The sequence below is a fragment of the Hyperolius riggenbachi genome, chromosome 8, assembly GCF_040937935.1.
Source record: "Hyperolius riggenbachi isolate aHypRig1 chromosome 8, aHypRig1.pri, whole genome shotgun sequence".
Classification (NCBI taxonomy): Eukaryota; Metazoa; Chordata; class Amphibia; order Anura; family Hyperoliidae; genus Hyperolius; species Hyperolius riggenbachi.
This window is the reverse complement of record NC_090653.1, coordinates 251814484-251836861: the sequence shown is the minus strand read 5'-3', so window position 1 is coordinate 251836861 and position 22378 is coordinate 251814484. Positions and strand designations below refer to the sequence as shown.

Sequence of the window (22378 nt, the reverse complement as noted above, 5' to 3'; positions counted from 1 at the left end):
CAGCGAGGCCTTAAAGCTGCAGTGGCCTATTAACAGAAAAATGGCATGGTCTTTAAGGGGGTTTAACACTGCGGTCCTCAAATGGTAAAAATTGCGCAATCAGCTGAGCCCATAGTGTGGCTGAGCCCTAAGTGTGCACAACAGAACACGGTGCAACGTGACGCGCATACGAGGACTAATGGGAATCCCAGTGACGTATTTCCTGCCCTGCTTGTGTATCCCCACCCCCCCACACACACACACACACCACTTTTGGAGTCTTTCATTGTACAAATGCATGTGATCACATGTATATGCAGTCCAAATGAATATAACAATCTGTGTAAATGCATTAGGGATAAGTGTGAAGGCACCTGTACTCTTTTATACTGCAAAATACTGGGAAAGTTTAGCGCATTGTTTGATTTCATCCTTGAGAGCGTTAAGGTGGCCATACATCAGGCGACTTGGTGGCTGATCGACCATTATTATAATCAAATTGGATGAAAATCTGTGCCGCCGAGTGCATGCCAGACAGATAAAGCAACCAATTTTGGGACGGAAATTGGTTGCATGGTCAATTGCGCATGCTGCAAGATGTTGGGCCGAAGTTGGTCGGCTGTGCGGCTGACGATTTCGGAACGAGCCGCCCCGAAATGTATAAATGTGCCCTCCCGTGTGCATCTATACATTACCTGTCCGGTGTCACCCTCCACGCGGTGTCCGTCCATCTCGCCGGATTACGTATGCACGCTAGCAGCGCATAGCGTCTAATGTCAGTCGCTATGCGCCGCTAGGGTGTATGCAGCTCTTAGAACCCGGTGAGATAGATGGACACCGCGTGGATGCTACTACAGGACAGGTAATGTATAAGTGCACACACTGGGGGCGCACATTTATACATTGTGGGCAGCGACGGTGTGGACGCGGCGGGCTCATCCGATTCCCTGAAGATTTCATGCTGAAATCAGATGGAAGTCGGCCTGTAGTATATGGGCAGCTTTAAGAAGAGACAACTTTATATCTAATCAGATTCGATTAGAGATAAATTTGTCTCTTTGTCGAATCTGCTCATAATCGTCAGGTCTATGGGCACCTTTAGGGTAGCCATACATCTAGAAATGATGGGCAGATTAGACCAAGAGACAAATCTCTCTCTAATCATATCTGATTAGAGAGAGATCTTTCTGCTACCGATACACAATTTCGGCCCAAATTGGGTTGCATTGTTGGTGGGGCAAACACTGGACGGCACCAATATTCATCTGATTTGATTATAATAATCAAATCGGATGGTCGATCGGGCACCAAGTGGCCTGACGTATGGCTACCTTTAACCACTTAGGTCTATCTGGACCATCCAGATAACCTGCCCTGCTGCCACGATTGCGCATGCTCCTGGTGCCTTCTGTTATCCCAGGGATCAATGAATGGAAACACAGTTCCCATTTATTGATCTAAGTCCCCGTATGAAAGACTGACACCGTCAGCGAGACGGCTCAGTCTTTCATAAATCTCCTTCTGCCCCATCTACGCTTTACTTTCGGTTGCGTACTAATACTACGCATGCAGGATGTAAGCTCCAAGGGCATATTTTGGCCAAATAGTAAAATTACATCTGGAAATAAAAAATTCCAGATAATGACATTTTTTTAACTATTAAAATTAGTCCCTTACCTCCCACACTCCCCAATAGCTACACAATTAAAAAAAAAAAGTAAATAAAAAAAAAATACATAAATAGTTACCTTAGGGACTAAACTTTTCTAATATGTATGTAGTAAGGTATATTATTGTTATTTTTTAAATTATGGGCTTGTAATAAGTGATGGATGCAAAACTGAAAAAATGCACCTTTATTTCCAAATAAAATATCAGTGCCATACGTTATGATAGGGACATAATTTAAACGGTGTAATAACTGCGCCAAATGGGCAAATAAAATACATGGGTTTTAATCACGGTAGCATGTATTAATTTCAAACTATAATGGCCAAAAACTGAGAAATAATGATTTTTTTCCATTTCTTTCTTAATCTTCCTGCTAAAATGGATTTAGAATAAAATAAATTCTTAGCAAAATGTACCACCCAAAGAAAGCCTAAATGGTGGCGGAAAAAAACAAGATATAGTTAATTTCAGTGTGGTAAGTAGTGACAATCCAGCCCCGCGATCCCGTCGAGATCTGCTCCCGTTAGCGTACGCAGGAAGTACGGGTACAGACGGACAACGAAGACCGGTTGCTGGATCGTCAGAGGGAGAAAGATTAATGCGACAGAGCGTGCCAATCCCGTCTAATCTGCTCCCGTTAGCATACGCAGGAAGTACGGTGAACAGACTGACAATGAGGATTGATCACGCAGCTGCCGACAATATGTAATGGGACAAGCATTCACCAATCCCATATTACTAGGCCACTGTTGCCATGCAGGTCTCATGCACTAGAGACTGCTGGAGGCAAATTCACTGCGTGTGTAGTAAACGGTTAAGATTGGTTGGAGGTGCCCATACATGTACAATCCTGATTGTATATACAATCGATAAACTAAAAATATCGATTTCGCGCTGGAAATCGGGTAAATACACTGCCACCACTCTTCCAGTTCAGTAGGGGGAAAGAGACTCTCGCTAGCATAATACGGTAGCCAGCCCAATCACGTTCAACATGCTCCAGTCACCATTCGGGTATAGTCACTTCCGATGGCTTAAAGACTGTGAGCAATGTGATGTTAAAGAAAGGTTGCTGGGTCCATATATGATGCAATCTCGATTGTATCCCACCGAGAAACTAAAGTTATTGTTTTCGCACAGGAAATCGGGGTACTAGCTAAGAAGAAGGAAGAAACGGTTATTTACAACCTAGCTAGCAAATCAACAATTTATAAGCAAATAATAAAACAATGTGGTAGTATGACTGACTCTTCAGAGGACAGATTCGTTATAGCAGCAATCAGATGACCAGAACAGGCACAAGACTGAACAATAAAAATCGTTAGTTTTATTCTAAAACTACATACACACAGAGCTTACTTTAGAACAGTTTGGTTTGATAGAAAGAGAGTAGCGATGAAAAGAAACAGAATGTCTTAATATACAGTTCAAATACCGTTATTGGTAGTCCATGCGGCAATCGCAAGTCTTTGTTGAAAAGTCCAAGATGGCGATTGCCATGTGGCCAGAGGCCGTGATAGGAATAATCCAAGATGGAGATTTTGCCAGTGTCCAGCTGGCTTGTCAGATGTTATAGACAAAGATTCCAGATGATGGACTTGGACCCAGAGCTTTCTGGGCTCTCTGTAGTTATAGCCTAGTTATAGCCCCCACTCCAGCAGGTGGGGTTAGGGGACGTGGATCACACACCTTTTTGGAACAGGAGATATGCCCGCCCCTCTCATGGACACAGGAATATACCTGAATCATGATAGGTGTGCTAATCTGTAAACCATAAGGTTATGTAAAATCTAGTAACATTTTTAGGTTTGTCAGAATTTATCAAAAACGTTGATACCAAACTTGGGGGATCAGACCCCTGGTGTATTAGAGGGTTATTTTAAAACAGTCTTACGCTAGATCTGGGAGTCCGATTGGTCCGTAAACCTCTCAGAGCCAGCGTCCTGCGGAATCCCACAACCTGTGCAGATTTGATGGGCATAGAGATTTGCTATGCCACGAATTATGAAGAAAATGTGAAGGAAATATGGATATTGGGATTTCTGAGGTCACAGTAGGTCAGCTGCTTCCAGAGAGAAACTGATAAGATCTGGGCATTTGCTAGTTCTTTGTGAAGGTGTGAAAGCTAGAGACACCATTCTCCCAGAAACTTGGGCTTTACGATTTATGCCAGGCTTATCTGTGATGGATGGGGCTATATAACTTCCCAGAAACGCTAGGTGACAAATTTCACACAAAACTGCCAGGGCTTGCTAGAAGAGCCAGGAAGGAGAGAAACAAAGTGATTTTAAGCCAACAAATGTCATTTTGGTTGGTTTGCAAAGAAACTTGCGTTTGTGACTCCATGACGCATTCGATATGTCATATCGACGGCATCACAGTAAGTAGTGATAAAGTTATTGGCGAATGAATGGGAGGTGAAAGTTGCTCGGATGCATAAGGTGAAGCAAAACTGTAGGCTGAAGTGGTTAAGATTCCAGGCACTTGAGAGCAGACTAATTAGTGTTTTGTTTATTGATCACTTTTTAAAAGTCCTCAGTAATGTGCCTGACACAAAACGTGGCCATACATCTGTAGATTTGGTGGCTGTTTGACCATTCAATTCTATAATTATCATTGAGTCAGATTAAAATCGGAGCCGCCAAAAGCATGCCCGATTGGCGATGCGACCAATTCGGGCCGAACGCAATGGAAACGCCCGACCTCTGTCTAAACCCCCTCCCCCCCCATGCCCTGCATTAATACTTTACCTGTCTGCCACTGCTGTGTTCTGTGTCCGGACTCCTTTTTTGGGTTCGTGCCTCATGTAGTTTCCGGTGCATTGCATAAGAGGTACGTGTGTGATGTCACATGCCCCGCGTACAATGTGCCGGCAAACTTGTGCAGTGCAGACATAGAAGAGGAGTCCGGATATTAATGCAGGGGCACCAGGGGGTACATGTACACTAGGGGGGTGACAAGGTGGCATGACAAGTCTGATTGCCAAAAGCTTCCTCCCTACGTCCTCCAGGACGGCCCTCCTGAGATTGTGTAAGTCTCCCCTCCCAAGTCGGAAACACCTGACAAGAATTAAAATAATAATTAGTATAAATCCCACCTCCCCACAATCTCCTCCAGTTTTTTGTTTGTTTCCTGGACTCGTCACGGAAGCACCTATGAAGTTGTTCCTGGTGGTAGGGGAGCCTGTTGGCACCTACTTGTGAAGCCAGGCTTATGAACAATGACTATGGAATGGAGGAGCGGTTTAGGTCAGCGCTGGGCGCGATCTAGCTGGTGGATGAAGGGGCAGCCATACCTCTATTCACTTGTTGGAGTGAGGAAATCGGAGGATTTTTTCATGGCCACCGCTCGTTCTATTCAATGGCGGCTGGGTGGACGCTGGACGGCTCTTCCGCGTCTGAAATTCCGGAAATTGGGATTGGAGAGGATGCTGGAAGTGACGCGGAGATGACGCGACGCATGCCGTCAGGTGGAAGTTTGGTCGTGTGTATTTAGGGGCGGTCCCCGAGTGCGCGTATCGGCTTTTTCCTTTCCGACTTGGCTCAGCTCAGGCACGCTGAGCAGGAGGGACCACGCCGGCATAATCTGACACCGACTGCGGCGGACGCAACAGACCACCCAGCACGCCTGAAACACTGCACGGAGGCAGTGTCACTCTGCTGGGGCTATGGAGCAGTCAGCAGAGCCCGCCCCAGAGGCGCAGCAGACATCTTCGGCTGTCACGGGGGAGGCGGGACAGCAGCCGGTAAGATGCAATAACAGTACTTGCAGGTTTTGATATGTACTCCTGTTGGCTCGGTAGCTAAGTACCCTTTGTGGGTCCCTTGTTTGTCTATTTTGTTTTGCAGAAACCACTTAAGAGTTCAGCAAAGTCAATTAAGTGTGCTAAATGTGGTTGCAGACTACCTGAGGGGACTACCAAAGCTCTGTGTGCAGAATGTTACAGTAAATCAAAATCTCATACCCCTAGGCCTGAGAGCACTACTGTGGCATTATTAGACTTAATGAAATCAATGAAGCAGGAGCTAGCTACTACGTTTTCAGCATTTAGAGCTGCTCTGCCTCCTTGCCCGGTACAGATGATTCCGTTTTCACAAACACCTGCTGCTTTGCCTCCAGTGCCCACTGCTCAGCCAACGGTGGTTACTTCTCAGGCACAGGTTCCCCAGACTAGTTCCATCCCCATAGTTCAGACTCCTCCTTTACCTGTACTTCCGGAGATTCCAGTCGGGGTGGGAGCTTCACAGACGGGAAGGGTCAGAGATTCCTCTTCCTTGTCTTTGGAGGAGATATCTGATGAGTCTGAGGAAGGGGAGCTGGTCGAGTCAGACCATTCGGGGGTCCTGGAGGGGACCAAGATACCTAGGTATCTATTTGAGGCGGAGGACACTTCAGAGCTTCTTAAGGCAGTATATGATTCCGAGCAGATTGAAGAGCCTAGGTCGACCTCTACTCCTCAGAATGACATTTATAGAGGTTTAGAGGATCGGGGGGGGGGGGGGGGGGGGGGGGGGGTGTCTTGTTTTCCCAGTTCATAGAGCAATTAAAAGTGTTATTTCTGCCCAGTGGAAGGATCCTGAGGGAAGGCTGTTTGTGCCGAGGTCCTTCAAACGACGATTTCCTTTCAATGTAGAGGAGCATGAATCATTGTTTAAATGTCCACGATTGGATGCTCCTCTCTCCCAGTGCTCAAAAGATACGGATTTATCTTTTGAGGATATGGGAGCCTTGAAGGACCCGATGGACAGAAAGGCAGAGGCCCTTCTCAAGAGGGCATGGGACGCAACATCTTTCTCCTTCAAGCCTGCCATTTTCTCCGTGTGTGTGGCCCGTAATCTTGATAAATGGATTCGGGGACTTCAGGAACGTTTGGAGGATGGCACACCTCATGCAACGATTTTGGAAAGTTTACCAGTTATAATTTAATCAGTAGCATTCTTAGCAGATGCGGCCACTGAGAGTCTCAGGGCAGCAGCTAAGACGGCGGCATTAATCAACTCGGCTCGCAGAGCCGTTTGGTTAAATACTTGGGAGGGGGATGTTACTTCCAAGCAGAAACTTTGTGGAATGGCGTTTCACGGTAACCTGTTATTTGGAAGTGATTTAGATTCTGTCTTAGAAAGATCCTCCAACAGGGCCAGGAAGTTTCCGGAAAAAAAGAAGAAGAGGGAGAAGCGGCCCTTTCAAAACAAGAAGCCCTTCTTCAGGCAGGAACATAGGCGGTCAGAAGGGCAGAGACAGAATAGAAGATGGACCTATAACGCAGGCAGAGGCAGGCCATTCTTGTTTAATAGGCCTCAACCAGCCTCCGCCGCTGCAAAATCCGCAAAAGGACGGACAGATTCCGGTGGGGAGGAGACTTCGCTACTTTGCGCCGGCTTGGCGAGAAGTTTCAAAGAGCGAGTTTATTCTGAACTTAATTCAGCAGGGATACAGGATAGAGTTTGTATCTCCTCCTCCCTCCCGGTTTGTAATCACGTCGATCCCCAGGGATCAGATCAGAGCGGCAGCTCTGATGGAGTCCGTCTCTTCTCTTCTTCAGAAGAACGTTATTCAGCCAGTACCGATATTAGATCGGGGGAGGGGTTTCTACTCAACAGTATTTTTAATTCAAAAGCAGTCGGGGAAGTTCCGAATGATTTTGAATTTGAAACCCCTGAACCCTTACATTGTGGAGAAGAGATTCAGGATGGAGAGCATTGCATCGGTCCGCAACCTTATGTCTCCAGGAGCCTTTCTTGCTACGGTAGATCTGGAGGATGCTTACCTCCACATCCCCATTCACCCTCTCTTTCAGAAGTTTTTGAGGTTCGCGATTCGGATGGGAGAGTCGATATGCCATTTTCAATATCGGGCTCTCCCATTCGGGATATCGTCGGCCCCAAGGATATTTACGAAGGTGGTGGCGGAGGTAATGGGCTATCTACATCTCCACAATGTAAGGGTTCTTCCTTATTTAGACGACTTTCTTTTTATGGCAGACGCGAGAAGCCTTGCAGAAGGAGCTAGGTTTTTCTCTGCAGCTCTTACGAAAACTGGGATGGATAGTGAGCTCGGAGAAGTCTCACTTGAATCCGGTTCAAAGTCTAATTTTTTTAGGTCTCAGATGGGACACGACGGTCAGACGTGTCTTTCTGCCAGAACCGAAGGTAGACAGGTTGATGTCAGAAGCTCGGGAATTGAGGTTGAATCCTCAGGTTTCCCTGCGCAAATTGGTTTCGATCCTAGGTCTGATGTCATCTGCCATTCCGGCAGTGGAATGGGCCCAGGGCCATTCTCGGAGACTTCAGACCTGGGTATTGACAAACTGGGACAGGGATCATCGATCACTGGACGTGACGGTGAGGGTGCCAGAAGAGGTAACAGATTCCCTTCTCTGGTGGAGTCACCTGGCCAATTTGAATCAGGGTCGCAGATGGACCCAGGAGGTTCCGTTAAAGTTATACACGGATGCCAGTGCTTGGGGCTGGGGGGCTCACTGCCTAGGTCACCAGGCCCAGGGGTTGTGGGACCAGCAGATGTCCCACATCTCATCAAATTACAGAGAACTCAAGGCGATTCTATTAGGGTTACAGGCCCTTCTTCCAATAATCTCCAACACGGAGGTTCTGATATTCTCGGACAATTTCGTCTCGGTTTGCTATGTCAGGAAGCAAGGGGGCACGAGGGTGCCGGACCTTCAGGATCTGACATCTCAAATAATGTCGTGGTCAGAAAAGAATCTGGAGTCCTTATCGGCAGTCCACATTCGCGGTGTCCACAACAGACGTGCAGATTCCCTAAGCAGGCACCTAGTGGAAGATTCGGAATGGGAACTCAATCCAGATACATTCCGAGAGATCACAGAGCGTTGGGGGGTTCCGACTCGCGACCTGTTTGCAAACCCAGAGAATGCAAAGGTGGAAGATTTCTGTACCCTGGATCCTTCTGCTTCAACAAGCAGAATAGACGGCCTGTCGATTCCTTGGCCGGAGGGTCTGCTTTACGCGTTTCCTCCATTCAAGTTGATACCGAGAGTCCTCAGGAAGATCCAGTCAGAAAAGGCAGAGGTAATACTGGTGGCTCCTTGGTGGCCAAGGAGAGCCTGGTTCCCTCTCCTTCAGTCCTTAATATTCCGGGGTCCTTGGCATCTTCAGTACAGACCGGACATATTGTTGCAGAACGGGCAGGTCCATCCGAATCCAAGGTTCCTGAACCTCACTGCATGGATCCTGAGGAGCAGATGTTGAGGAGTCAAGGATTCTCCAGGGATGTAGTTAGGACACTGTTAGCCTGTAGAAAACCAGCTACTAGAAAGAAATACAATAAGGTTTGGTACACTTTCTCGGCTTGGAAACAGAAGAATGTTTCCAGGTCGGATAATATATCTTCAGTTTTGGAATTTTTGCAGGAGGGGGTTCGGTTAGGATTGACTGTTAGTACCCTTAGAGCGCAGGTGTCAGCTCTCTCCATTTTTCTTTCCAGGCGGTTATCCGCGGATGTTTATGTTAAGAATTTCTTGAGATCGGTGGAATGTTCTCAACCGATTCCTCAAAAATTGATCCCTCCTTGGGATTTGTCATTGGTGCTGGATTTTTAACCTCTGACAAGTTTGAACCATTGGACTCAGTTCCATTAAAATTTCTTACACTGAAGGTGGCTTTCTTAGTGGCTATTACCTCGGCTCGCAGAGTGGGGGATATCCAGGCCCTGTCAATAAAAGATCCATACATGGTAGTTCATGCTGATAGGATCGTCTTTAGACTTGATCCCTCTTATTTACCTAAGGTATCTACATCCTTTCATAGGACCCAGGATATTATACTTCCCTCTTTCTTGGCTACTCCGCAGAACGATAAGGAAAGGAGGTTAGGCACTCTGGATGTCAGGAGAGCGGTTTTGATTTATTTAGATAGAACTAGGGAGTGGAGGACTTCCACTAATCTATTAGTTGCATTTGGGGGGTCAAAGAGGGGATCTCAGTTGTCTAGGATGACAGTATCTAGATAGATTAGACAGCTGATATCCCTTGCTTACTCAGAGGCTCAGTTGCAGGTACCTGACCACATTACAGCACACTCTACCAGATCACTTTCAACGTCCTGGGCAGAGAGGTCGGGAGCCTCCCTGGATCAGATATGCCGAGCCGCAACGTGGTCCAGCCACTCGACATTCATCAAGCATTACAGAGTGGAAGTGCTTTCCAGTCAGGACCAGGCCTTTGGCCGCAAGGTTCTTCAAGCGGTTATCCCACCCTAAGGTAAATTTCTCGCTAAATCTCAGGAGGCCCATCCTGGAGGGCGTAGGGAGGAAGTGCCGGCTGCTTACCTGGTAGCAGCGTTCCGGCGAGTCCTCCAGGACGGCCGCCTAAGTTCCCGGCCCTATTATATTATATTATTATTGGTATGATAGCGGTTGGTGGACTCGGTTCTCTTCATTAAACTGGAGGAGATTGTGGGGAGGTGGGATTTATACTAATTATTATTTTAATTCTTGTCAGGTGTTTCCGACTTGGGAGGGGAGACTTACACAATCTCATTAGGGCCGTCCTGGAGGACTCGCCGGAACACTGCTACCAGGTAAGCAGTCGGCACTTTCATGCTGAAATTGGTCAAGAATCGGCCTACGGCTTATGGCGGCCAACAGATCTCTCTCCAGTCAGTTTTCATCAGAGATCAATCTATTGGTCGATCACCCGCCACAATCGCTAGATGTATGGGTACCTTAAAGAGAGCCTGGGGCGGCTTAGAAAAAGAAAAAAAAAACATACTATCTGCTCCATGCCACCTCCCGGATCCATCTGCGCCGTTCCACGCCGCACTCGATTGCCCTATTCATCCTCCATTCACCGGCGAAGGAAATCCAAGATGGCCGTGACCCAGAAGTACTTCCTGGGTCATGGCTTAGATGTCGATTGGAGGAAGCCTGCAGAGGCAGGGAGGAGGTGGGGGAGCAGGTGATTGATGGCTGGAAGGGGGAAAAGGAGGCTAGCGACTATTAGATTGTCGCTAGCCTGTTGCTAGTTTAGGTGGGGGGCAGCAGAGCTCGGGGGGACCGGCAGCAGCACCAGACTATAATCTCCATTTAATCCGCCTCGGGTACTCTTTATGGGGAAATTGTTATATAAAAATGTTATTCTTATCTGACCAAACCCATCTCTCTTCCAGGTGTCTTATTGCTGCAGTTATGGATGTCACTGTGCAACCAGGTAAGGAACCATTGACTCGGAAGTCCCAAAGCAAAAATGATGATAATAACCTTAGGTATTTAAACCATTACTATAAGCGTTACAGTATCTATGGTTTTTGTTGGTATATTTTTTTTCATAGGTGCTTTTTGGAGGTATTAGATTGTCGCTAGCCTGTTGCTAGTTTAGGTGGGGGGCAGCAGAGCTCGGGGGGACCGGCAGCAGCACCAGACTATAATCTCCATTTAATCCGCCTCGGGTACTCTTTATGGGGAAATTGTTATATAAAAATGTTATTCTTATCTGACCAAACCCATCTCTCTTCCAGGTGTCTTATTGCTGCAGTTATGGATGTCACTGTGCAACCAGGTAAGGAACCATTGACTCGGAAGTCCCAAAGCAAAAATGATGATAATAACCTTAGGTACTTAAACCATTACTATAAGCGTTACAGTATCTATGGTTTTTGTTGGTATATTTTTTTTCATAGGTGCTTTTTGGTGATTTTTAACAGTTTTTTGTGTTTGATGATTTCAATGTTATACTTGTATGTGATGAACTCACCTTCCGTCTGTGCCCCCGATCTTCCCCGTACTTCCGGGTGGCGGCAGCCGTTCTCTCCAACGTGCACGTGACCGCCAAAGGGGGGCGGACGCATCGCTCCTCTCACCCACCGTACTGTGAGAAAACGCGGAAAAGCCGCCGCGTGTGCTGACAGCAAGGCGGCTAATTCCGTGTCCAGCGCGACGGTTTGCACACAGAGGCATGCGTCTGGTACTGGGAGTGAACGCGGAAAAGCCGCCGCATGTACTGAAAGCGGGGCGGCTGGTTCCGCGTCCAGTGCGGCGGTTTGCACGCAGCAGCATGCGGCTGGTGTGGCTGGGTCTGTTAGTTCACACAGATTCAGGAATACTCGCGCGCGCTGAGAGGCAGAACTTTTATGATGGCCAAGGGGGGATCAGCTGACCAGGCTGGTCTGCTGACCTCAGAGCTAGTGGCTATTGGTCTATCACTGAGGGGTGGCGCCAGAGAGCGCTACTCTATATATAGTTACGGCTGGACACTCACAAGTTGTCTGCCGTTGCGAACACTACGTGGAAGCACTCAGACCTTAGTCAGGTCCGACAGTTTGTTTGAACCAGGAGGACCTGGGAATTCACACTGAGCCAGATGACTACTGTATTATTGTGTTATACTTCAGACTAGTTCCAGGGTGTAGAGACCACGGACCTCACACCCAAGACTAGGGAACTTGTGTTATCATTCTGTTATTCATCAGACTAGTTCCAGGGTGTAGAGACCACGGACCTCACACCTAAGACTAGGCATTGTTTTATATCTGTTATGACCTATTGCTTTCCTGACTATCCCTACGCTCGCTGATTCGGTACCACGCATATCTGATTATCTGTTACCAACCCTGCCTGTCTTGGATACCGAACCAGCCTTCTGTCTTTGTACTTTATTTGTCCATGTGTTGCCGACCCGGCTTGCCCGACCTCGAGAGCTATCTCTCCTCTTTAGGAGATAGTCTCCAGATCAGTTAGTGACATCCACCTTCAGGTGTCGCTCACTCTCTGGCCCTTCCTACTTCAGCCAGAGACTACATCCCTTGGGAGATCTCAGGCTGCTGGAGGGTTTTCGTGCTTCTCTAAAGAGCAGTATTGTCCATACTGTCAAGGACCACCTGCTCATCAGGTGGATTACTCAAAGTACATACAGTTGCACCAAACACTCACGTTCTATACAGGTGTCCAGAGGTTAGTACTATATCTGTATTATTGGTGATTCTGCAGATCATCAATAATCAGGTATATATCTGTATTCTTGGTGATACTGCAGATCACCAATAATCAGATTCTCTCTGTGTGCTGACACCGATCGTTACATGTACACTCTCAGACGGCAACTTAGGTAATAAAAGATCGATAAATTGACCCAACACGCGCTAAAAGCTCAATAGTACTTTTATTAAAGGATTAAAAGGTCAGATAAACCAATCAAATGAGGTCACACTCTTGGTCCAATCAATCACTCTCACAGTCCTTCACACACACCTACAATAGAAGGGCCCGTCTATACTTTGATTATAAAGATGTGCACAGAAAAAAGTAAAAAATGGATAAAAAATTCCAACAATTCCAATTTGAGGTATAAAGTTCATTTAGATCTGCCAGGAAGCGTTTCCGTTACGTCCCCTGATTAAATGATAGCTTTACTGTCATCTGTTTCGTAATTTTAAAACTTGGAATGTGTCTCAAAGGAAAACAGGGGTATATATATGCACTTACAGGTCCGTCTTGAAAGAGCTCACAGCTCCGCTGATATGATAGTTCTTACCACCGTAGAATATCTGGTAGAAAACAGTCTCGGCGTTGCTGTACACGCTAGTGGTTCAATGCGACATACGTCACTTCCGTATGTCAGATGCACGGGTCCGCTCGCCGCACTTCCGCCCAGCTGGCTGTTCACACTCGGCTATGGGTGACCTTCGTTTGCAGGCTGCCGTTGCGCGCTACAGCGATCCACCTTGAGTCCGCGATCTCTGCCTTTCTTTTACAATTAACCCTTGCGTCTCAACGCGTTTCAGCCCAATAGCGTGGGCCTTCTTCAGGAGAATTTGCTTGAGGTTATCTGGAGCCTGTATTGTGCATACTCCTTACATATATATATATTCCTCATTTATTCCGCCCACCATCTTACTGGGGTCATAGGTCACAGTTCAAAACTAGAAAAATAAAAGAATAAAAAACAGACTTACTCATGTCTATTCTCTAAAAAACTGTAAAAGTGGACTTTTACTAATTCTATATATCCACTAATCATCCTTCCCCATGTATTGATGTCAATACAAACAAGTGAGGGAGATGCTCCTATCCATTCACCTAACACATGAGAGTATTCATCCAGTCGATCTTCCCCGCACTTCCGGGTGGCGGCAGCCGTTCTCTCCAACGTGCGCGTGACAGCCAAAGGGGGGCGGACGCATCGCTCCTCTCACCCACCGTACTCTCTCAGACGGCAACTTAGGTAGTGTTAGCTGACATCCCTAGTCAGCTGACACTTGGGTAGGCTTACTGAGTTAGTGTCAGCTGACACATAGGTAGGATTAGCTATTGTTGGTGTCAGCTGTCAGATTAGCCAGCTGACACTCAGGCAGGTTGATGTGATTGTGTGGCTGGCAACTGATTGGTTGCTCCATCATATTTAAGTCTGGGTTGTGCACTTGTTCATTGCCGTGATAGTGTTTGGCTAGTTGCTGGGTGCTCGTCAGTAGTGTTATTCCTGTGGACTGATTGCTTGGATTTGACCTTTTGCCTGTACCTGGATTACCCTTGTGTAGCAGTTGGCTGATGATGTAATGGTTAAGGGCTCTGCCTCTGACACAGGAGACCAGGGTTCGAATCTCGGCTCTGCCTGTTCAGTAAGCCAGCACTAATTCAGTAGGAGACCTTTGGCAAGTCTCCCTTACACTGCTACTGCCAATAGAGCGCGCCCTAGTGGCTGCTGCTCTGCTCTGGCGCTTTGAGTCCGCAAGGAGAAAAGCGCAATATAAATGTTATTTGTCTTGTCTTGTCTTGTTTGCTGCCTGGACCGACCTTTTCCCTGTTACTGACCAACTGTGTTTTGCTGCATGAACTGACCTTTTCCCTGTTACTCACCAACCGTGTTTGCTGCCTGGATGGACCTTTTGCCTGTTTACTGACCAACAGGCTTTGCTGTCTGGCCCAACCCCTTGCTTGTTTTGACTATGATTTGGGTTGCCCCTTTGTCAGATCTGCTGTGTATTGCCCCATATTTATCTTTAGTGGGTATTTACTGTTGGTTTTACTGCCTTCACCTATCAGTCTCCATACCTTGCGAAATAAGACCTGGGTGAAACCGAAGTCGGGCTGACGTTTCCAGTCTCCCATTCAAGCGGGACGCGCCACATAAAGTGAAGACTGCGGTGTCAGATTGGGGCATTGAAACTGATACAAGGGTGGGAATCCTGACAGGCCTCACAGTGTAGCTGTAAGTCATTGCTACCTCTTTTGGGTCCCGAAAGCTGTCCTCCAGCATCTGATACCCAATGGGCTTCTGGACACACAGTCACATTCCCACAGTTATGGTCCCAGAGCGCATCGGAAGCTATAGGAGTGGCTGGATAGTGTACAGGTTAAGGGCTCTGCCTCTGACACAGGAGACCTGGGTTCAAATCTCGTCTCTTCCTGTTCAGTAAACCAGCACCTATTCAGTAGGAGATCTTGGGCAAGACTCCCTAACACTGCTACTGCCTATAGATCGCATCCTAATGGCAGCCTCTGGCACTTTCAGTCCACCAGGAGAAAAGCGCAATATAAATGTTCTGCCTGACTGTCTGTACAGGTAACTTTCAAGGACAGCTACTGGTCCCAGAGAGGTAGCTATAACTTACAGGCATACTTCCCACACAGACTCTGCAACCCCACACATGCTTCCAATACATCATTGGAAAAAAGTAAAAGAAGTATCCAATATTTTTGGTGGTAGAATGTTAGCTAATCAACTAATCTACAGTGGGATGCGAAAGTTTGGGCAACGTTGTTAATCGTCATGATTTTCCTGTATAAATCATTGGTTGTTACAATAAAAATGTCAGGTAAATATATCATATAGTAGACACACACAGTGATATTTGAGAAGTGAAATTAAGTTTATAGGATTTACAGAAAGTGCGCAATAATTGTTTAAATAAAACTAGGCAGGTGCATAAATTTGCACACTATTTACATAAATTTGTCATTTTATTGATTCCAAAACTTTTAGAACTAATTATTGGAACTCAAATTGGCTTGGTAAGCTCAGTGACCCCTGACTTACATACACGGGGATTCCAGATATACGGTAATAAAGAGTATTTAAGGGGGTCAATTTGTAAGTTTCCCTCCTCTCTTAAATTTCACTGAAGAGTAGCAACATGGGGGTCTCAAAACAATTCTCAAATGACCTGAAGACAAAGATTGTTCAACATCCTGGTTTAGGGGATGGATACAGAAAGCTGTCTCAGCTGTCTGTTTCTACAGTTAGGAACATATTGAGGAACTGGAAGACCACAGGCTCAGTTCAAGTTAAGGTTCGAAGTGGCAGACCAAGAAAAATCTCGGATAAACAGAAGCGACGAATGTTGAGAACAGTCAGAGTCAACCCACAGACTAGCACCAAAGACCTACAACATCATCTTGCTGCAGATGGAGTCGCTGTGCATTGTTTAACCATTCGGCGCACTTTAGGGCCCGTTTCCACTAGAGCGAATCCGCATGCTTTGTCTGCATGCTGATTCGCATAACCAATACAAGTGGATGGCCATGTTTCCACTCGTCAGTTTTTTGGTGCGTTTTCTGTGCAGGATTTTTCTGCACGGTAGAGCCTGCAGAATTCGTCTGCGTGTGGAATGCAGGCGATTCGCAGGCAATATATTAGGGGAAATCGCACATGCGTTTTTTGCCGCGATTTCGCGTGCAAATTCGCACCAAAAGTAATCTAAATTGAACCAGGCAGTGACATGGTTAAATTCGCATATACCCTGCCTATGCGAAATCGCATGTGAAATCGCGGCAAAAAACGCACGCGGAATCGCATCCGCGTGCGATTTCGTCAGCGGTGGAATCCCGGTGATTCGCACCGCACTTGTGGAAACGAGCCCTAACACAAGGAGATGCTGTATGCAAGAGTGATGCAGAGGAAGCCTTTTCTCCGCCCACAGCACAAACAGAGCTTCTTGAGGTATGCTAAAGCACATTTGGACAAGCCAGCTTCATTTTGGAATAAGGTGCTGTGGACTAATGAGCTATTTGGGCATAACAAGGGGCGTTATGCATGGAGGAAAAACAACACAGCATTTCAAGAAAAACACCTACTACCTGCAGTAAAATATGGTGGTGGTTCCATGATGCTGTGGAGCTGTGTGGCCAGTGCAGGGACTGGGAATCTTGTCAAAGTTGAGGGACGCATGGATTCTACTCAATATCAGCAGATTCTGGAGACTAATGTCCAGGAATCAGTGACAAAGATGAAGCTGCGGCACAGCTGGAACTTTCAACAAGACAACAACCCTAAACATTGCTCAAAATCCACTAAGGCATACATGCAGAGGAACAAGTACAACGTTCTGGAATGGCCATCTCAGTCCCCAGACCTGGATGTAATTGAAAATCTGTGGTGTCAGTTAAAGAGAGCTGTCCATGCTCAGAGGCCATCAAACCTGAATGAACTAGAGATGTTTTCTTAAAGAGAAACCGAGGTGGGTTTGAAGAATATTATCTGCATACAGAGGCTGGATCTGCCTATACAGCCCAGCCTCTGTTGCTATCCCAAACCCCCCTAAGGTCCCCCTGCACCCTGCAATCCCTCATAAATCACAGCCACGCTGCTGACAAACAGCTTGTCAGAGCTGGCTGTGTTTATCTCTATAGTGTCAGTCTGCTGCTCTCCCCGCCTCCTGCAGAACTCCAGTCCCCGCCTGCATCCCTTCCCTCCCTGCTGATTGGAGGGAAGGGACGGGGGCAGGGACCGGAGCTATGCAGGAGGCGGGGGAGCAGCCGAGACTGACACTACAGATGTAAACACAGCCTCACAGCACGGCTGTGATTTATGGAGGATTGCAGAGTGCAGGGGGACCTTAGAGGGGTTTGGGATAGCAACAGAGGCTGGGCTGTATAGGCAGAACCAGCCTCTGTATGCAGATAACATTCTTTAAACACACCTCGGGTTCTCTTTAAAGAGGAATGGCCCAAAATACCTTCAACCAGAATCCAGACTCTCATTAGAACCTACAGGAAGCATTTAGAGGCTGTAATTTCTGCAAAAGGAGGATCTGCTAAATATTGATTTAATTTCTTTTTTGTTGTGCCCGAATGTATGCACCTGCCTAATTTTGTTTAAACAATTATTGCACACTTTCTGTAAATCCAATAAACTTCATTTCACTTCTCAAATATCACTGTGCGAGTCTCCTATATGATATATTTAACTGACATTTTTTATCGTAACAACCAACGATTTATACAGGAAAATCATGACGATTAACAAGGTTGCCCAAACTTTCGCATCCCACTGTATGTGGTACATACAACAAGGAAAAAGATGTTTGCTGCCATGGTGGTTTTTACTCCTTTTTTTTTTTTTTTTCTTTTTTCATTTTTGATTATTTCTGTTATAATCTTTTCTAAAACCAAATGGTGAAATATGGTACATTGATCAGCAATTCCCCAATAGATTTCCAATCAGTGAGTAATTTGTTGTTTGTAGAATCAGGCTGCTATCTTACCTCAGTACACACACTAGATTACAGTCAGCTGAGGCGGCTGATAACTACCGCCTCTGCCAATAATCCGGCATGTGTACAGCAGCCCCCAACCAGCAACCACCGCTCAGCCAGCTATTGGCCAGGTGAATCAACTCAACTGATCAATGGCCCATACTTTTATTGGTGTCGCTTGCCCCGCCCACAATGTGACATCATATTGGCACTGCACCATCGGCCCTCTGCAATGCAACAGAACATGTTGTAAACTCTACAGCTGACTCTGCTTCTGTACAGCCTCGGTCCAACGATATTAACCGAGGGATCAGGTTCTGATCCCCATCGGGTGACATCAGTCAAGCAGGTATTCAGGCCTTAAAGAAAATCATGACCAAGGATTGAACTTCATCCCAATCAGTAGCTGATACCCCCTTTCCCATGAGAAATCTTTACCTTTTCTCAAACGGATCATCAGAGGGCTCTGTATGGCTGGTGAAACCCCTCCCACAGTGTGGTGTCAGGACCATGGTGCTGACATCACACTGTGGGAGCCTGATTGCATTGTGGGAAATAACAGCTGTTTCCAACTGCCAAAAAAGCAAGCAGCATCTTCTTCCACTGACATCACCTGCCAGCAGTAAAAATGTCACCATGTGTTCAATGTCCGAATGTAAATCAGGGAGAGGAAATATTTTACAATAGGCAAACACTGACTAAATCATTTATACATAATTATTGTAAAAATTAAGCACTTTTTTTTCATTACGTTATTTTCACTGGAGTTCCTTTTTAACGCTTTGTTTACACTAGATGCTTTTTATTGGCGCATTGCATCTCATGACCCTTGCAACAAACCATAGATGCTGTGCATTGTTGAGAGCAAAACTATAGACATTTTTGATCCCCTACTCCAACTTATATTGCCATCCACTTCCCCAACTTGATGTACCTGGTAACGTATTCTGAGAGCCCACAGACATAAGGTTATCACCTAGTTCAGATTAAAGCCAAAAGATTGGGTAGCATGTCATGTTTTTGGGTACCCTATACCATTTCTTTGAATTTACTTGCTGCATGCTTTATTAACCACTTGCTTTACTCACCTGGGGCTTTCTCCAGCCCTTTGCAACCGACTGTCCCACACCAACCGCTCCACTCCCCGCCACTCTCCCGGGTTCCGTGATTGGTATTCAGGCCGACCGCGGGGTCGGCCTTACTGCGGCTGCGCTAAGCATCGCTGTCAATCATGGCCACGTGGGCCGCGACAAACTGCGCAGGCCCCAGGTGAGGAAAGCTCATTTTACTAAATTTAGCCTGATAACTCCTTTAAGTACCAGTGGTCTCTCTCCCTTTAAGAACCAGAGACCGCTGGTACCAGCAACGGCGGAAACCCGAGAAATACTGACGAATCACCGCACTTACCACCGCAATCGCAGTACATGACGCATGTCGGGAACCTGGGCCACGCACTCTGCCGTCTCTTTGATGGCAGATTTCCTGTGAGCCGGTTAGGAGCTGCTTTCATTGCCTCCTGACCCTGCCTATCAATGTAAGCCAATGGGAGCGGCATACATTGAAAGAGAGGGCCAGGAGCCAATGAAATCGGCTCCTGAATGACTCACATGGTTCTGCCGTCATAGAGACAGGCAGAGCCAGTGAGCTGTGGCGAGAGACGTCAGATTTGATTGCTGGGAAGCGACGGAAACGGCGGATGTGCGCAGCGGAGGCTAATTCAAATCTACACATTGCCAGCCAGGAGCTCATCAAAACAGGGTATAGATTTCAATTAGCTCGGTCCGAAAGTAGTTAAAGAGGAACTGTCATGAAAATCTTAAAATTTAAAGCTCATACAAATAAGAAGTACGTTTCTTTCTGAGTAAAATGAGCCATAAATTACTTCTCTCCTATGTTGCTGGCATTTACAGCAGGTAGTAGAAATCTGACATTACTGACAGGTTTTGGGCTAGTCCATCTCTTCATAGGGGATTCTCAGCATGGCCTTTATTCTTTATAAAGAAAATGCCTGAAAAAGATTTATAGAAAGATGCTGGCCAGCCTCCCTGCTCACCGTACACTTTTTTGGCAGTTGGACGGAGCAACTGCCATTCACTAAGTACATTTTGAAAATAAAGAAATCCCTGTGAACCCCCCATAAGGAGATGGGCTAGTCCAAAACGTGTCGGTTCTTTCAGATTTCTACTACCTACTGTAAGTGACAGCAACATAGGAGAAAAGTAATTTATGGCTCATTTTACTCTGGAAGAAACCTACTTCTTAATTGTATATGTTTACATATATTTTACATTTTAAAGAGAATCTGTATTGTTAAAATCGCACAAAAGTAAACATACCAGTGCGTTAGGGGACATCTCCTATTCCCCTCTGTCACAATTTTGCCGCTCCCCAGCGCATTAAAAGTAGTCTAAAAACAAAAGTTTGTTTATAAACAAACAAAATGGCCACCAAAACAGGAAGTAGGTTGATGTACAGTATGTCCACACATAGAAAATACATCCATACACAAGCAGGCTGTATACAGCCTTACTTCTGAATCTCAAGAGATCATTTGTGTGTTTACTTTCTTCTCCCTGCAGCTATCATCCACTGAAGAGTGACAGGCTGATTGTGTCTTCCTGCAGACAGTTCTATGTCTGTAATTCCTCAGCATGTGACAGCCTAGCTCCTTTCACAGCCTAACAGAGGATGATTTATCCAGCTTGTAAAGCTCTCTTCTCTCACTGACTAGAGCAGAGAGGCTGCCTAATCTAAATAACACACACGGGAGTGTGCATAGAGGGGGCCTGGAGGGGGGCGTGGATAACAGATCAACAACACTGAAAAGTTGGCAGCCTTCCAGACACAGGGCAACAAATCCCACAGGGGAAAGATAAGTTGATTTGTTACAGAGATGGTGATAGTAGAAAGTGCTGCAGTAAGCCAGAGCACATTAAAATAAGTTTAGAAACTTGTAGGATAGTAGAAAAAAGATGAAATTTTTGTTACAGAGTCTCTTTAAGATTTTCGCGACAGAGGTCCTTTAACCACATAACGACCGCCTAACGCCGATAGGCGGTGGCTGGTCGTTTGTGGTTTTACATGGAAACGGCCGCTCGTTCGAGAGGCCGGTCCATGTCAGTTCACGGAAGGTGTCTCCGTGAACAGCCTGCCAGCCTCCGATCATGGCTCGCAGGCTAATTGTAAACACGCGGGGTCGAAATCCACATACATCAATACGGCGCTGCTGCATCTGATTGGCCGGGGATCACCGCCGTGTGATAGGCTAAAGCCTATTGGAGGCGGTACAGGACGGATCGCCGTCCTGTGCCGCCCATGGAGTGAAGGGGGGAGGGAAGGAGAGGGAGGGAGGAATCGCGCTGCGGAGGGGGGGTTTGAGGAGCCCCCCCACTCGGCCACATGGAGCGGCAGCGATCAGACCCCCCCAGCAGGTCATCTCCCCTAATGGGGAGAAAAAGGGGGTGGGGGAAGTCTGATTGCCCTGCCACACTGCTGATCTGTGCTGTGAGCTGGAGAGCCCACGCAGCACAGATCAGCTAACAGCCTGATCCTTAAGTGGTTAAGTACCTCTGTACACCTGATTATTTGTGTACTTATCTAATCAGCCGATCATATGGCATCAGTGCAGTGCATAAAACAGGCTAGACAGCAGCATGAATTTATGGAATCCTGTGGTGTGTCAGCGTTCCAAGCTTGAGGTGGTAGAGCAGGAGATTCGTAGCATTAATTTGCAGCTGAAAAAATGTGCAGAATTTGTGAAATGTCACCATGTCAGCATAGAGCAGAATCTCGAAGGAATATTTCCAACAGCTTGTGGAACCTGTGCCACAAGGGACAGAGGCTGTCCTGAGGGCAGATAGAGTCCCTACACCTTTAAACGTAGTAAGCAAAAATCTTGGGGCTTCCCAGTTAAACTTCGATTTGCCTTCTCTGCGTTCACACCTTCCCACTTGGTGAACCCTGGGACAGTTTCTAGGCTAAGGCTACAGAGCTCACAGGGCAAGGGTGTATAAATTGCACCCCCCCCCCCCCCCCCGCCTCCCGCCTGCTGTAGATTCATGCACACTATTGCAATGCAGTAGCCAGAGTGCCCTCAATGTAAGGTAGCCAGAGTGCCCTTATAAGGAAGCCAAAATGCATCCCATCATGAGCATTATTATTGTCAGTACAGCCCGGTAACATTGCCGCCCGGAGTGCAATGTTACCCGCCTTTTGTAAATCAACCCCCTTATCTGTTTATCTCACCAATTGTCTTTTCTTATTTATCTCATATATTAGCTCTG

The 22378-nt window shown here is 46.6% G+C and overlaps 1 protein-coding gene across 11 annotated transcripts in view; it reads left to right on the top strand.

Moving 5' to 3' along the window:
- The window catches only part of LOC137527742 (myosin-1B-like), a 469182-nt gene that overhangs the window by 12540 nt on the left and 434264 nt on the right, over nucleotides 1-22378 (top strand). For 9 of the 11 annotated variants that reach the window (XM_068248583.1, XM_068248586.1, XM_068248598.1 and 6 more), the window contains exons 2-3: nucleotides 10797-10837; nucleotides 11145-11185. The gene's annotated coding sequence lies outside the window, so the exon portion shown is untranslated. The remainder of the gene's footprint in view (nucleotides 1-10796; nucleotides 10838-11144; nucleotides 11186-22378) is intronic. The other 2 variants (XM_068248582.1, XM_068248591.1) reach the window with 1 other exon arrangement.